Raw genomic sequence first — 16,697 nt, 5'->3', positions numbered from 1 at the left:
TGTGTGTGTGTGTGTGTGTGTGTGCGCGCGCGCGTGCGCAAGCGTGTCTGTGTGTGTGTGTGTGTGTGTGTGTGTGTGTGTGTGTGTGTGTGTGTGTGTGTGTGTGTGTGTGTCTGTGTGTGTGTGTGTCTGTGTGTGTGTGCGCGCACGCGCACGTACCATGTAAAAGTGAGTGTATGTATTCTCTGATAGTATGGCATCCTGTTAAGGACTGCCTGCCTTACATCCACAACTTGTCAGAACAGCCTCCGGATCACCTGCATCCCTGAAGGGAATAAAGCATATATTGGCAAATGACCAACTGAATGAATAAATCACACTTCATCAAGCACCATCTTCTCAGTTCTATACTTACAAAACTAATGTAACACAGACTGCAGTACACTGTGAACCGCTGCTAAAGTCAAGTAACACGTTAACATACTGCTGCTGGCCGACTAACACAGTAAACTATTACAAACAGATGCTTGTTTTGCAGGAAGGCAAGCTCCCCTGCACTTTCCACACTGACCCAGTCTCTAATTTAACAACACTGAAATTGCAAAAGTCTTCCTTCATCCTTGTGTAACTATGATTTTGGAGTGGCTATAATAATGTTTAAGGAGAAATATTGAGGTCCCCCCCCCCATAAAATGGTTTGCTGCCACTGGTGCTCTATTTATTTATTACAGGTCTGTCTTATGAAACTTTAAGTACTTTACTCTGCTTCAAATATTACAGTATGTGATGACTGCAGTACTAGTTTTCATATGATCATGAGATGACGTTCTGCGTGCTCAAAATAGACTCAGACAACAAAAACTAAATGTGAACAAGAAAGGTGAAACAATGAAGCTGAATTATTGCTAATATCTGTGAAACAAAACACCATGACTCTTTACTATGAACATCATCAGCAAATTGTCAATGTTTTGATAAACATCACATTTCTAATTGAAATAAGGTGAAAAAATGGATTTTCCTCCTTGTCCAGGGAGAAACAGGTTTCAGTAGCTGAATGCTTTGACCACAGCCTACTCATATCCCATTGCAACAATGGCACAAAATATGCTTTACCTTTCACAGTAACAAGTTATCAACAAGTTATCCTAACATATGAATTATCAGCATTCATTGATTTCCTTAGGCAAACCTGCAAGTAGAGATCTGAACAGTTATCTTTTCTTATTAGAATATAACCAAACATCATACAGAAAACCAGCACCAATGAAGTCAGCAACCATACCACAGAAAAAAAAAGCCTCAACTGAGATCCAAACTTAACTAGTTCCAGAAGCAGCCGAAGTGGTGAATGAGCTGGCTGGGAAAGAATGAAAGTTAGTGGCTGATGCTGGCGTTCCTGTCCTGGAGAGGCATTTGGTCTGCTTCCACCACAGAAGTGTCACCTGGTGCAAGGCCTGGGATTGAAGCACCATGCAACAGAAACCAGCAGAATGCAAGCCTAGACAAGATAACCTGGGAAAATCCTCTGGATGAAGAACCATATGACATGTACCAGGCAACTGCAAAACTAGCCAAGTAGTGATTCCACATCTGTTGAGGAATGCTGGTGTCTGGACAGTTACATCATGTTTGTAGGAATCGCAACCACTTGAAACACAACTGCACAAACATAAAACCCTGAATGCAGTTAAATATTTGCAGAAAAAAAAAAGAAACAGAGACTAGAAGTTGTCATAAACACTCCTTTACTCAAAGTAAACTGAAAACGTTCTCTACTCCTTCTATAGTACAAAGAAACTGAACAAACCTTAAAAGACACCTTTTTCAGGGTGCTACTCCCACATACCCCAAATAACATTCTAGAAACAACAAAAAACAAATATAGAAAAAAAGAATAGTTGTGTAAAATCTTACCATAACCACAGACGTCTTTCTCTTCTATGTTACAGTATTCTTTACACATGGGATGTCTTCCACTCAACGATCTGATGCCTGGCCTGTATACAAAAGCTTACAGCCACTGCCAGTACATGGGACATCACACGTAAGCGTCAGCCATAAAAGGACGTCCGCAAATACCATCCTCAGAATAAGTTAGCCCCATGAGGAACAAACGTCCTAAGGCAAACAAGGAATCATCCTAGGAAGGGACAGGTTTGTAGGGGGAAGGCGGGAGGGGCAGAATACTGCAACATAGAAGGGAAGGACATCTATGGTTTTGGTAAGATTTTACACAACTATTCTATGTCCTTCTACTTAATGTTGCAGTATCCTTTATACATGGGAAAGTGCCAAAGCTTAGTGGGAACCTAGGGAGGAGGAAAGAGCAGAAGAAGAATGTGAGGAAGAATTCTCCACAAATAATGAAGAATAGCTCTAGCAAATCCTGCCTTGGACCTAGACATAGTGTCCAGCTTGTAAAGTTTGGTAAAATTATGGACTGAAGACCAAGTAGCAGCCTGCAAAATGGAATTAGTATCCAGGCCTTTAAAGAAAGCCCCTGACAAAGCACCTGATCTGGTGGAATGGGCACTGACAGAAGAAGACAGCGATTTTAAAAGAAAAACATAACAAAACACAATAGCCTTAGAAATCCAAGATGAAACAGTCTGTTTAGAAACAGGTAAACCCAGAGCCCTGGGATGAAAAGACAAAAAAAGGTTGAACTGACTTCTTTAGAGATTTTGTTTTGTCAAGGTAAAATCTGAGCTGCCTGTGTACGTCTAAGGTATGCAAATCATCTCACTAGAGGATTGAGGAGGAAAAAAGGAGGGCAATTGGATAGACTGATTAATACACAAGTCATTCACCACTTTAGGCATGAAAGACGGATTAGTCCTCAAAGACACCCTGGCCTTGTGGAAAACCAAAAAAGAAGGGGATGCCATCAAGGCCTGAATCACAGAAACCCTCCTAGCAGAAGTTAAGGCTACTAGAAGCACTGTTTTACAAGTGAAAAACTTCAAAGGAGCCGAGGCCGCGGGCTCACAACTGGCCAGAGTTAGCTTCTCTAAGACATAGTTAAGATCCCAAGGAGGAGGAGGCGCTGGTTTCCTGGGAGGGTTGATGTGGAGGATGCATTTAAGAAAAAGTTTAACTTCCAATCTGGAGGCTAAATAAGGTATTAATGGCAGACAAGCAGAAAGAGCAGAACAGTGGACTTTCACTGAGGAATATGACAAACCACTATTAAGCAATTCACACAAGTAAGAGAGTACAATTGGAATGTCCATGGATAGTGGATCTAGACTAAATCTAAATCTTTTTCATTTGGAAATGTAAGATTTCCTAGTAATGGCATTACTGGCCTCCTGCAAAACCCTAAGCACATGCTGTGGAAAAAAGGGATCAAAAATTGATCACACACAAGGTCAATTATAGTGTTGACAGATGTGGATAAATCAAGGAACCCTTGGGTTGTGTATGCCCAACCGGTGAAGCAGATTGCGGTGATGGCCCTGGGCTAATTGCAGAATAAATGGGAACATGCTGTGTCTTGGCCAAAAGGGAGTCACCAACAAGATTTTTGGTCTGTCCTGCTGACTTTTCAGCAAGACCTTTTCAATTTGAGGGAAGGGGGGGATGCATAAAGAAACATCTCCTTCCATGAAAAAGACAGGGCATCCACCTTCCAGCCCAGAGAATGTGGGACCCTGACACAAAAGAGAGGAAGTTGTCTGTTTTGAGGGGAGGCAAAGAGATCCAGATGTGGAGTACCCTAACCTGTGAACTAAATCCAGGATAACATCCCTGTGAAGCATCCATTTGTGGGATTGTGTCATGGATCTGCTTAATGCGTCTGGCACAGAGTTTTGAGCTGAGGGTAGGTAAACAGCCTGAAGGGTTACTTTGTACTGAAGAGCTAACTCCCATGCCTTGAGGGCTAACCTGCAAAGAAGATAAGATGTGCCCCCCCCCCCCGCTTGTTTATGCACCAGAGGATGGCGGTATTGTCTGTAAAAATCTTCAGAGGACCTGGAAGGAAAAGAGGATGAAAGGTTTGCAAAGCTAGAATTAGTGCCTTCATTTATCGGATGTTGATGTGCTCCCTCTGCTGAGGTGGAGACCAAAGACCCTGAACCTTCCTGGAAGCAAAGGTTGTCCCCCAGCCTATGTCTGAGGCATATGTGAACATCTGTTAAAAAGGCTGGGGTAACAGAAGAGGAAGGCCTGGATTCAGCGACAGTTGTTGAATCCACCGCTGGAGCTCTGTTTTCAAGCATGTGTGGAGAGGAACCAGGACATCTAAAGGGTGAGCATGTTAAGACCAGGTTGCCTTTAGAAACCATTGAAATTTCCTCATATGAAGCTTTGCCTTGATGGCATCCCCTAAGAAGATGTGATCCTGAGATGGAATCAGACCGGATTTTTTTAAATTTGTTGTGAACCCTAGGCCCTGAATGAGATGAATGGTATCCGCTATGTTTTGAGTCAATAGATCCAAATTGTTGGCCAGAAAAAGAAGATTGTCTAGGCAAGGATAAACCTGAGCCCTGTGGACCCTCAGGAAAGCAACAGCTGGGGCCAAGCACTTTGTGAAAACCCTTGGGGCAGTTGAAAGACCAAAAGACAAGGCAGAAAATTGAAAGTGCAAGAACCCACCGAGAAACGTAAGAATTTCCTGTACTGCGGGTGAATGGGGATATGCAGATAAGCATTTCTGAGAACTAGGGAAGCCATGAAAGATTGCAGAGAAATCAGGAGAAAAAACTGTCTGAAGTAACAGCATCCGGAAAGAATGTCATACCAGGGTTTTAAGTGGGAGAGGTCTAGAATTGGTTTCCAAGGACCATCTTTTCTTGGCACCAGAAACATTCTGGAGTAAAATCCCATTCCTCTCTGATGCAGAGGTACAGGCTGAATAGTGACTTGAGCAAGAAAAGTACAGTTTTGTACCTACCATAAATGTAGATGTTCGAGTGTTCACCCTGCTGCAGTCATCACCCTTGGGTTATCCTGTCGTCAGGCGGACCCGCAGTCGGCTGGAATTCCAAAGTCTAGGTCCGGCGTCGGTTGCTGTCGCTTCTTCCCTGACGTCAGTGCACCAGGGGTATAAATAATGCATCCGATGCCATTTTCTTCAGTTTTTCTTGCCCCAGATGTCAGGTGCCCCCAAAAAGGTGGTCAGTAATTAGTACCAATTTAAGAAATTTTAGCACTAACACAAAATCCCTCCAGCTATAAGCAAATACATCAGGAAGGTATTGTAGAGATTTAGCCAGTTAGATCAGAGGGGAAGAAGGCAGGGTAACCTGGACTGCAGCAGGGTGTACACTCGAACATCTACATTTATGGTAGGTACAAAGCTGTACTATGTTCATCGTGTTACCCTGTTGCAGTCATCACACTTGGGTAGAATCCCAAAGCTAAGGATGGGTGGTGGAATCATAGAGGGTTAGAGGAGGCTAGAAGGCCCTGCAGAACTGCAGTGTCGAAGCCAGCCCTAGTCTTAGAGTAAAGTGGTAAGTGATAGTGTTTGGTAAAGGTGTGTACTGAACTCCAAGTTGCAGCTTCCAAAATCTCCATGGTTGGAACCCCCCTGAGGAAGGCTGTAGATGTAGTTGTTGCCCTGGTAGAATGGGGCCTAATGGTAGCAGGAACTGGTTTTCCATGGTGGGTGTAGCAAAAACTAATGCAATGTCCTATCCATTTGGAAATCGTTTGTTTTGATATGGCCTTCCCTTGTGAAGCTGTAGCATAGGATACAAAGAGCTGGTCAGATTTTCTGAAAACCTTAGTTTTATCTAAGTAGTAACGAAGTTGTCTGTGAATGTCCAAGGAATGCAGAAGTCTTTCTCCTTTGTTCTGTGGATTTGGAAAGAAAGTGGGCAAGTGAATGGTTTGATTTAAAGCCACACTGGAAACCACCTTAGGCATGAAGGAAGGATTAGTTCGTAGAGAGACTCTGTCTTGATGGAAAATGAGGAAAGGTTCCACTGCCATTAGTGCCTGCAGCTCTGAGACTCTTCTGGCTGAAGTTATTGCTAGCAGCAGAGCAGTCTTCCATGATAGGAACTGTAGATCTGCAGAGAAAGCTGGTTCAAAGGGAGGTAGGGTAAGTTTTTCCAGAACAAAATTGAGGTCCCATGTTGGTGTAGGTGCTCTCCTGGGGGGGGGGGGGGCTAATGTTTTTTGCCCCTCTGAGGAACTGCCTTAGAAGTGGATGTGAAAATAAGGGTGGATCCGTGTTGTAATGAGCTGAAATAGCTGATGCGTGGATTTTAATGGAAGAAAAAGAAAGTCCTTTGTGTAACATCTCAGTTAAATACTGTAGAATCTGAGGCATGTGAGGCTGAAGTGTACTTTGGCCTTTAGCTTGGTTCCAGGCGCAAAACCTTTTCCATTTGTCCGAGTAGGCCTTTCTGGTGCTGGGCCTCTTAGCTTCCAGAATAACATCCATAACTGCTTGGGAAAGAGGAGCTGGCTGGATGGTTAGGTGATTTAAGGTTTTGAGCTGGCTGTGCAGAATCTGATTGTTTTGCTGTGTGAGCAAATTGGAAATTTGTGGTAAAATCCAAGGTGGGCCCTGGGCCATATTCCTTAATAGTGGGTACCAGTGCTGGCATGGCAAGTCTGGGGCTATGAGTATCAGTCGTGGTTTCTCCTTTTTGACTTTCAGAAGCACCATTGTGAGGAGAGGCAATGGAGGGAAGGCATACGCTGTCAGGTTTTTTCAACTGAATGAGAGTGCGTCCACTTTCCAACTTGATGGTGAAGTGTCCTTGTACAAAATTTTGTCAGCTGGTAGGTTTGGGGGCTGGCAAACAGGTCTATGTCTGGAAGGCCCCATTTTTGAGTTATCATTGTAAATACTTGTGGATCCAGTTTCCACTCGTGGGGATCCATGATGTTTCTGCTGAGGTCGTCTGCCAATGTGTTCTTTTTTCCTGGCAGGAATTGAGCTTGTAACTGAACTTGGTAAGCCAGTGCTGTGTTCCACAAGGTCATTGCTTGCCTGCATAGAGGGTAGGAGTGTGTACCCCCTTGTTTGTCTATGTACCACATTACTGTGGTGTTGTCCGTCCTTATTGTAAGTTGTCCTGGATGTAATAGGTTTTTGAAGGCTGTCGGAGCATTCTGTACAGCTAGCATCTCTTTTTGATTGATGTGCAGATTCCTTTGATCTGCAGTCCATATGCCTTGAATGCACTGTCCTGCCATGTGTGCCCCCCAGGCATAGTCCGATGCATCTGTTGTCATAGTTTGCCTGGCTGGGGGCAAGGTGAAAGGCTGACCCTTGTTGAAGTGACATGCCTGTGACCGCCATAGAAACTCCTGTTGTAGGCAGGGAATGAGAGATATCATTGTGTCCAAGCTGTGGCTGTGCTGAGACCATACGCTTTTTAGGTACCACTGTAATTTCTTCATATGCAGCTTTGCAAATGGTATTAGTAGAATGCAAGATGCCATGAAGCCCAAGGCCTGCAGAATTTTTCTTGCAGGGAGCTGGGTCTTTGTTGCCATTGTTTTGAAATAGACTCAGCTGTAGTTGTTTGTCTGGCGTCATATAAGCCTTCTGGGCCGTTGTATTCAAGCTGGCACCCAGGAATGTCATATTTTGTGAGGGTACTAGATTTGATTTCTTTTCGTTTACTGTGTACCCTAGGCAACTTAGAAGATGTTTTACAAAAGCCAGATGTTGTAAGAGGATGTCCTTGCTTTCTGCTTGGATGAGGCAGTCATCCAGGTATGGGTATATTTGAATTCCTCTTAGTCTGCAGTATGCAATTACTGGTGCCAGGCATTTTGTGAAGATCCTGGGCGCAGTGGATAAGCCAAAGGGCAGTGCAGAGAATTGGTAATGGGTTGAACCTGCAATGAAATGGCGGTATCTTCTGCAACTTTGTCTGACAGGGACATGCAGGTATGCCTCCTTGAGGTCCAACGTTACTAGCCATGCTTTCTTGCCCAGCATGGGAGGAAGCTGCTGTAGTGTTAGCATCTTGAATTTGGGTACTTGTAAGAAGGTGTTTAGAATTGAAAGGTCCAGAATTGATCTCCAGGTATTGTCCTTTCTGGGAACTAGAAAGAGTCTTGAGTAAAATCCTTGGCCTTGCTCCCGTGCAGGAACCAGTTGAATGGCTCTCATGTCCATGAGAGCTGTAATTTGCTTTTGTGCCTCTGCCCATTGATTTTGTGGCAGGTTTGGCATTCCTCTTTTCATTGGCAAGGTGTGGAAATGGAATCTGTATCCTCTTGAAATTATGTCTAAGACCCATTTGTCCTTTGTGACAATGTGCCAGTTGTCTGTAAAGAGTGCGAGTTTTCCTCCCAAGGGAGCTGCCAAGAGAGTGTTGCTTGGTCGGATGAAGTGTAAGTCATTGTGTTTGCCTTCTAGGAGTTTGGGGCCTGTCTTCTCCTCCCTTCTGTGCTGCAGTGCCTCATTGTCGAGGTTTGTATTGGGTTTGTGGTTGTCCTCTGCCTCTTGGACGTCTGTATTTACCCCTCTGTGGTCTGTCAGTAGCTGGAAAGGACCAATTTTTTGTTGGCCAATTTCTGCTGAAGCGAGGGGGGTTGTACCTGTAGAATATCTTTGACTGTCTGCATAGATTTTGCCTTATCCTCCATTTTCTTTAAGACTTCTTCTGCTTTAACTCCAAATAGAACATCCTGCTGTAAGGGAGCATCTAGAAGCTTTGCCTTAACATGATCAGGCAGAGCCTGTTCCTTTAACAAAGCATGCCTACGTATAACAGACCCAGTGACAGCTGCTCTGCAGGAAGCCTCTAAGGAATCAAATCCACATTGCAAAGTATGTTTGCCCACCTGTTCAGTTGCATGCAACAGATCCTGCATTTCTTTCAATTCAGACTGTTGAGGGAGTTTGCTCATTTTTTGTTTTAACTGAGACATTAGCAATTGTTGATATTTTAGCATGTGAAATTGGCAATTTAGTGCTCTCATAGCTAGAGTGGCTGAGGTGTAAACCTTTTTCCCCCACCTGTCAAGTGCTCTGGAGTCCCTTTCAGAGGGTACAGGATTTTTTGCCATAGAAGCCTTAGCCTCTTTGGGACCCTGGGAGACAGTCTCTGGATCAGCAACAGGGCTTTTATAAAGGAATTTGTGGGAGTCATGCACTCTATAGTATCTGTCTGGTTTGGCTGGAGCAGGAGGCAGAGAATCTGGGTTCAAACTAGATTCTAAGTAAACATCATCCACAATGTCTAAAACTGGGGGGATGGCAAGTGGTCTATGCTGGGGGAGTAAAAAGAAACTCTCTGAGCCTTTTCTTTGAGTCAGAGTAGTCCTGACCTTCCCAGTGAAAATGTTCCATCATAGTGTGTAAAGTTTCCCCAAAGGAGTAGTCTTCAGGAGGAGAAGCTGAGGGAATAGAATCCTCAGCATCAGAATCCTCATCAGGGGAAAAGGAGTAATCTTGGTCCTCAGAGGAGCCTGAGGAAATAGACACTTGTTCAGAGGAGGCATAATCTTCCTCTTGTCTAGGCCTTTTGTTGGGTGGGGGTTGGGAACCCCTGATTAAAGAGATCAAATCTTCAGCCATTTTAAGCATCTGTTTCTTAGGCATGTGGCCTTGAACTGGGGACTGAAGTGTAGTCTTTTTTGGCTTAATAGGAGTCTTAGGCTTAGGATACGTTTTTATGGTGAGCGTCATCGGTCTGAAGACTCCTTCAGAAACCGAAGGTGTTTCTGCAGCACCGACATCTATTTCCGTAGTGTTGTTGGTAGGGACTAAACAAAATGGCTGCGTCGGCCTAGCACTCTCCACCAAAGGCTCCGAAGCGGTCTCGGGTTCCAAATCTGCGGTAGTCAGGGGCTGCGTCAGAGCCTCACTGAAGACCGGTGAACCAGAGACCTGTCCAGCCGAGGTCTTGGAGTCTGGCTTGGGTCTAGGCTGCCTGTCCTTATCCTTGCGTTTTTTGCGCACGCTGGTAGTCGGTTGCTCCGAAGGCATTGTATAGTTAAATTTTCTACTGAAGTAGTGTTGTGCGAAATCAAAGCATCTTTTTATAGTACGCTTATTAAACCTAGCACAAAAACGACAACCAGTGACGTCGTGGTCTGGGCCTAGGCAAGGAATACAGTAAGAATGAAAGTCCTTATGAGATATTTGCTTCCCACAAGAAAAACAATTATTAACTTTTTCTGACATCGGTCTGGAGCAAGAAAAAAGTTTCCCCAATGGGGTACTTAGCTTTTAATGAAGACTTCGGATCTGAAACTCGAACACGAAAATCTCTGGAGTCGGCCGACCGGCACTTGCGAACTGCTTCTGCTTCGGGCACCGCGCGGCAAGAAAGACTGAAGAAAATGGCGTTGTCTGCATCTTTTATACCCCTGACGACCTGACGTCAGGGAAGAGGCGACAGCAACCGAAGCAGGACCCAAGACTTTGGAATTCAGGCCGACTGAGGGCAACCTGCCAGCAGGATAACCCAAATGTAATGACTGCAACAGTGAAACACGAAGAACATCTGAAAGTGCATGGAGCCTGCCTTGAAGCGTAGGTATTTCCTGCAAGATTCTCTTATTGGGATGTGCAGGTAAGCTTCTTTTAAGTCTAAGGTGGCCAGCCAGGCATCCTTGGATAGCATAGGAAAAGCTGTTGAAGAGTTAGCATTTTGAATTTTGGAATTACCAGAAAGGTGTTGAGAATAGAGAAGTCCAGGATAGTACGCCAGGAGTTGTCTTTTCTGGGTACCAGAAAAAGTCTTGAATAAAAACCTTATCCCCTTTGTTCTGCTGTGACACGTTGAATAGCCCTGATGCTGAGAAGAGAGAGAACCTGCTGTTGGGCCTCCGCCCATTGATTTGGGGGTAGGTCTGGTCAACCATTTGGGGTTGGTAGTGTGTGGAAGTGGGTGTGGTGCTGCGGTAGCATTGTCGCCTCACAGTTAGACGTTGCCCGTTCGATTCTCAGTTAGAGTGTCTTCTGTGTGGCGACATGCGTGAATGGGCGTTCCTTCGTTGAAGGTTGTGAGTTAGGCCCGGCAAGCCAGCATGTAAAAATCTACTGCCAATCATTTGCGGACCAGAGTTCCGCTGTGGCAACCCTAACCGGGAAAAGCCAAAAGATTTAGTAGTAAGGTTATGGATGTGGTTGAATCCCTATGTGAAAAAAACATCAGAATTATGTCAGCAGACAAGGGTGGGGGCATAGTGTTGTATGATCAGGAGAAATATATAGATAAGATATTTGAATTATTGAACAATTCGACACAGTATGTAGTATCATCCTTGAATGAGGTTAATATTGCCCATGGACGTATTGATTCCTATTTAGAGGAATTCATTCTAGAGAATAGGATAAATGAAGACCTATACAAATTTTTAAAGGTCGAGTTTCCTATACTTGCTACTATCACAGGTATTCCCAAAGTCCATAAGAATGTCCAAGATCCCCCATTCAGACCTATTATTTCTGGTAGTGCAAGTAAAGCTTTCCCTTTTGGCCAAGTAGTACACCACAAATTGAAACATATGTATAATATAGTTGAGCACATTATGAAAGATTCATGGGAATTCCTGGGCATTTTCAAGCAAGACATGTGGAGTCCAAACCTCATATACGTCACCATTGATGTTCAGGACTTATTCTCATGTATCCCTAAAGAGGATGGCCTCAATAGGTTCAACAACAGTATTACTAAACTGAGTGGCTTGGGGCAGAATGATACATCTTTAATTATGGAATTTATGGACATTGTCCTTGACCATAATTATATTTACTTCGAGGGGGAGTATTACAAACAAAAAGTCGGCGTAGCTATGGGAACAGCTTGTGCTCCCATATACGCCAACTTGGTTTTACTGGATTGGGAAATGGAATTTATTTTAAATTCCAATTGGATGACACAAATCAAGAGATACGTCCGATATCTGGACGATATCTTTATTTTGTGGGAGGGTAGTGAACAAGAACTATGTGCATTCATGCAATTTATCAACAGCACTACTGAATATCTTAAATTCACCCATCAATATGATACCACCGGTATCAATTACCTGGATGTATATGTTTACAGTCAGGGTGAAGCCTTCCAGTCTCGTATCTACAGAAAAGATACGTTTAGTAATGGGTACTTGCACTTTGATAGTGCACATTCTTATAGTACCAAAAGGGGTATCATCAAAGGGCAATGTATCCGGGCTGCAAGGATGACTTCTGAGAGAGAGTACATGCTAAGGGAAATGTCATACATTGGACATCTTTTTGCATTCAAAGGATACCCACAAACTATGATTAAGGATATTACCTCATATGTAGCTAAGGAATGGGGAAAGAGGTACAAACCCCTATTGGGATAGGGGTTGAGACCAACCAGGTTAGTAATGGTAAAAACAGCAACACTGGTAGTAAAGTTTCAGGTAATGAATACTCTAGGGCGTGTATAATCAAATATGGTAGGCACATTAGAGAAGTCAAAAATACAATTATTTCTAACTGGAATATCCTGACAAGTGACACGTCAATCAAAGAAAGAATACCAGATAGACCACATTTTGTACATAAGACTGGGAATAACTTGAAGAAAATTACTGAGATTAAATCTAATTACTACAAGGGAAAGAGAATACAAAAAACAGGTACAAAAAAATGTGGTCAATGTAATTTTTGCAAATACATCATGGATGTATCTTATATTGTATTAAATAACTGTATAAAGAGTAAGGTCAAGTTCTGTCATGGTAACTGTCTGACTAAACACATAGTATATCTGGCAGTTTGTCAAACGTGTACGAGCTATTATGTGGGAAAGACAGACCGCTGTCTTAAAAACAGGATTTATGACCACACATATTGTATGAGAAAATGTGACATAAACAATGCTTTGTCAAGGCATTTAATCAAAAATCCACAATGTAATGTTTTCAAATTTGCAATATTAGAGGTGGTCATGCCTAATCCCCGGGGGGGCAATATAAAGGCAGTTGTGGGGGAAAGGGAGATCAGATGGCAGATCAGGTTAGATGCATCTACACCCCCAGGCCTAAACGAGATGATTCCAACCAAGCCCCTCATTAGGACTTAGAATAATTCGTTATAGTTTATTCCATACAGTTTTGGGTGGTATATTCAAATGTACTTTGTGATATATTGATATTGTTCATATTCACTAGAATGTTTATTACGAATTACTAGACTTATAAAATGGCCTAGGTTAAGCATACAAGGTTAGCATATTAATTGTATTGATGTCATTTATTATTGTCACCTGAGGGCTGTCACATTTTATGTAGTAGATTTTGTCAGAATGATTATAATGTGTAATATATAGTTGTGAATAGGAGATGAATATATCACACATTGTTGTTATTTTTAATTCTTTATATATTTTTCAATTTTATTTGTATGTAGGTTACATGTCTGCACAGGTTTGTGCAATATGTAGGGTTTTAGTAATTGTATGAGAAGTGTTTTATAGGATTTATTAGTGTACAATGCAATGTTTTTATATTTTTTTTAAATGTTAATGACTTAATTGAATAATTGGTGGAAAAGGCGGTTTTTCCTGAGGGGTATTATTTATTTAAGTCAATGGTTTATAGCAGTAAGTGTTCTGATGAAGTCAGTTGTATTCTGAAGAAAGCGCTTAACCTCTTTGTTTGTGCTATAATAAATGAACTTTGTCTCCAGCACAGTTTCCAGTTTCCTGGTGTGATTCTCGCTAGCTTTTGGTGGCGTGTTGGTGTTGTTATTGTTGGACACTGGGACTACCTTTATTTGTATAAATGAAAATAAATCACAACTTGTACCCTCTCAAGTAATTGCATTCCTGGGTGCAAGCTTGAATACAAATGTCCAGATGGCTTACCTCACGCCAGACAAACAAAGGCAACTGACAACATACTTCAAACAAATGGCAACAAAAACCCAGTTATCTGCAAGACAAATTCTGCAGGCTTTGGGATTCATGGCATCCTGCACTCTACTAATTCCATATGCGAGACTGCATATGAGGAAACTTCAGTGGTACCTAAAAAGTTTATGGAGTCAACATTGTCACAGCCTGGAAACTGATTCCTCTCATTCCCTGCCTACAACAGGAGTTTCTTTGGTGGGCAGAGACATGTCACCAAAACAAGGGACTGTAATTCACTCTACCCCCTGCCACCCAAACCCTAACTACAGATGCATCAGACTATGCTTGGGGGGGCCCACCTGGCAGGGAGATGCATTCAGGACAAATGGAGCCCAAACCAAATGCATCTGCATATCAACCAGAAAAAGATGCTAGCTGTTCAGAATGCTCTGACAGCCTTCAAGGACTTACTTCATCCAGGACAACTACTGATTAAGACGGACAACACCACAGTTATGTGGTACATAAACAAGCAGGGGGGTACACAGTCATAACATATGGGTTGCCCTGCCTCAGGCAGCCCTCGGTCGGCCGGATTCCAAAGTCTGTGTCCGGCGTCGGCTTGTCGCCTCCTCTCCGATGTCAGAAAGGCTGGAGTATAAAGGCATCGGCTGACGCCATCTTCTTCAGTGTTTCTTGCCCCAGATGCCAGGTGCCCTCCTAGGAAGGCTAAATTTGGTGAATGGATAAAGAATTCCAGACATGCACAACAGTAATAAACAGATACACCATAGAGATACCCCCAGCTAATAGGAATAGGGGTAGTGGACCCATAAAGAAGGTTGCAGAGGGGTAGGAGGGTGGGAGAATCTGACTGCAGTTGCATATCTATCGGACATCTACATTTATGGTAGGTACAAAACTGTACTATGTCCTTCAAGAATGCAACTGCAGTCATAACATATGGGTTGAATACCATAGCCAAGCTGGGGGTGGTTGGAACTAAGGAAGTGATGGTGTAGCTAAAATGCCCTGCAGGACTGCCAAAGCAAAGCCTGCTCTGGATCTGGAGTATAAAGCCAGGTTGTAGTGCTTGGTAAATGTATGCACGGAGCTCCATGTAGCAGCCTCTAGAATGTCCTTTGTAGCCACTCCTCTTAGGAAAGCTGTGGATGTGGCTATAGCTCTGGTGGAGTGTGGCCTAATATTGGCTGGCACACCTTTTCCATGAAAGGAATAGCAGAATCTGATGCAGTGTCCAATCCATTTGGAAATTGTTTGTTTGGAGATTGCTTTTCCTTGTACTCCAGCAGCATAGGCTACAAGCAGTTGGTCAGACTTTCTGGTGGCCTTAGTTCTGTCCAAGTAGTAGCGTAGTTGCCTGTGTATGTCCAAAGTAAGCAGCAGTGCTTCCCCCCTGTTTTGAGGATTGGGGAAGAAAGTAGGCAGGTGAATGGCTTGATTTAGAGACACCCTGGAAATTACTTTAGGCATGAATGAAGGATTGGTTCTTAGAGAGACTCTGTCCTGATGAAAAATGAGAAAAGGAGGTACTGCCATGAGTGCCTGTATCTCCGAGACTCTTCTTGCTGATGTGATTGCCAATAGGAAAACCATTTTCCATGAGAGAAATTGCATTTCTGAAGTTGCTGCTGGTTCAAAGGGAGGAAGAGTTAATTTTTCCAAGACGAAGTTGAGGTCCCATGCAGGTACTGGCGCTTTCCTGGGAGGTTTGATATTCTTTATCCCCCTTAGGAACTGTCTTAGCAAAGGATGTGAAAACACAGGTGGATCACAACTGTATTTTGCTGAGATTGCTGAGGCATGAATCTTTATGGAAGAATATGAGAGACCAGTATGAAACATTTCTGCCAAGTATTCCAATATCTGAGTTATACTCAATACTGTTGTATCCTGACCCCTGTTAGCATTCCAGATGATGAATCTCTTCCACTTGGCTGAATAGGTTTTTCTGGTGGAAGGTCTGCGTGCTTCCAGTAAGATCTCTTAAACTTTTTTGGAAAGAGAGATATCGGAAGGAGTTATGGTAACCTCCAGGCTGTCAGATACAATGTTTTCAGGTTTTGATGAACCGTCCTGTAATTGCGTTGTGTTAGAAGCAGAGGCCATAGGGGCAGAGGCCACGGTTTGGTCCGAGTTATGCTCAGCAGCAATGGGTACCAGTGCTGCCTTGGCCAGTCTGGAGCTATCGAAATGCCTGTTGGTTGTTCTGCTTTGATCTTCAGTATCACCTTGGTCAGCAGTGGTAGAGGAGGAAATGCATAAATTGTTAGGGACTTCCAGCTGAAGGAGAGAGCATCCGTTTTCCAGGCTAGAGGATGGTGGGTCCTTGTACAGAACTTTTCCAGGTGATGATTCATGTGAGAAGCAAAGAGATCTATGTCCGGTCTTCCCCATGTCCTTGTTATTTGTGAGAAAATGTGAGGATGCAGCATCCATTCGTGTGGATCCAAGAAATTTCTGCTCAGCTTGTCCGCCAGTACATTGTCCTTGCCTGGCACAAACTGGGATTGCAGATGTATCTTCAGACTTAGGGATTTTTCCCAGAGAATCATTGTTAGTTTGCAGAGGGGATAAGAATGAGTGCCTCCCTGCTTGTTTATATACCACATAACAGTGGTGTTGTCTGTCCTTATTAGCAAATGTCCTTGTTGAAGTGATTTTTCGAAAGTCTCGATTGCATGTATCACTGCCAACATCTCTTTTTGGTTTATGTGCAGATGCCTTTCCCTTGGTGTCCACTGACCTTGAATGCATCTGCCCTCCATGTACGCCCCCCATCCATGGTCTGAGGCGTCTGTTGTAATCATTTGACCTGCTTGAGGTTTGTTGAAAGACATGCCTTTGTTTAACTGACTTGCTTGAGCCCACCACAAAAATTCTCTTTGCAGACATGGAATGAGTGGGATTACGTCCTCTAGGCTTTGGCTGTGTTGGGACCATAAGCTTTTTAAGTACCATTGCAGCTTT

The 16,697-nt window shown here is 43.4% G+C and overlaps 1 protein-coding gene across 1 annotated transcript in view; it reads right to left on the bottom strand.

Annotated features, from left to right (window-relative positions):
- Window positions 1-16,697, bottom strand: part of KCTD2 (potassium channel tetramerization domain containing 2) — a 551,781-nt gene that overhangs the window by 388,079 nt on the left and 147,005 nt on the right. The window lies entirely within an intron of this gene.

This window comes from Protopterus annectens, chromosome 4.part0, assembly GCF_019279795.1.
Source record: "Protopterus annectens isolate FY-2018-M chromosome 4.part0, PAN1.0, whole genome shotgun sequence".
Taxonomy (NCBI): Eukaryota; Metazoa; Chordata; order Ceratodontiformes; family Protopteridae; genus Protopterus; species Protopterus annectens.
Note: the sequence above shows the minus strand (reverse complement) of the source record. Positions and strands in the feature narration are given on the sequence as shown.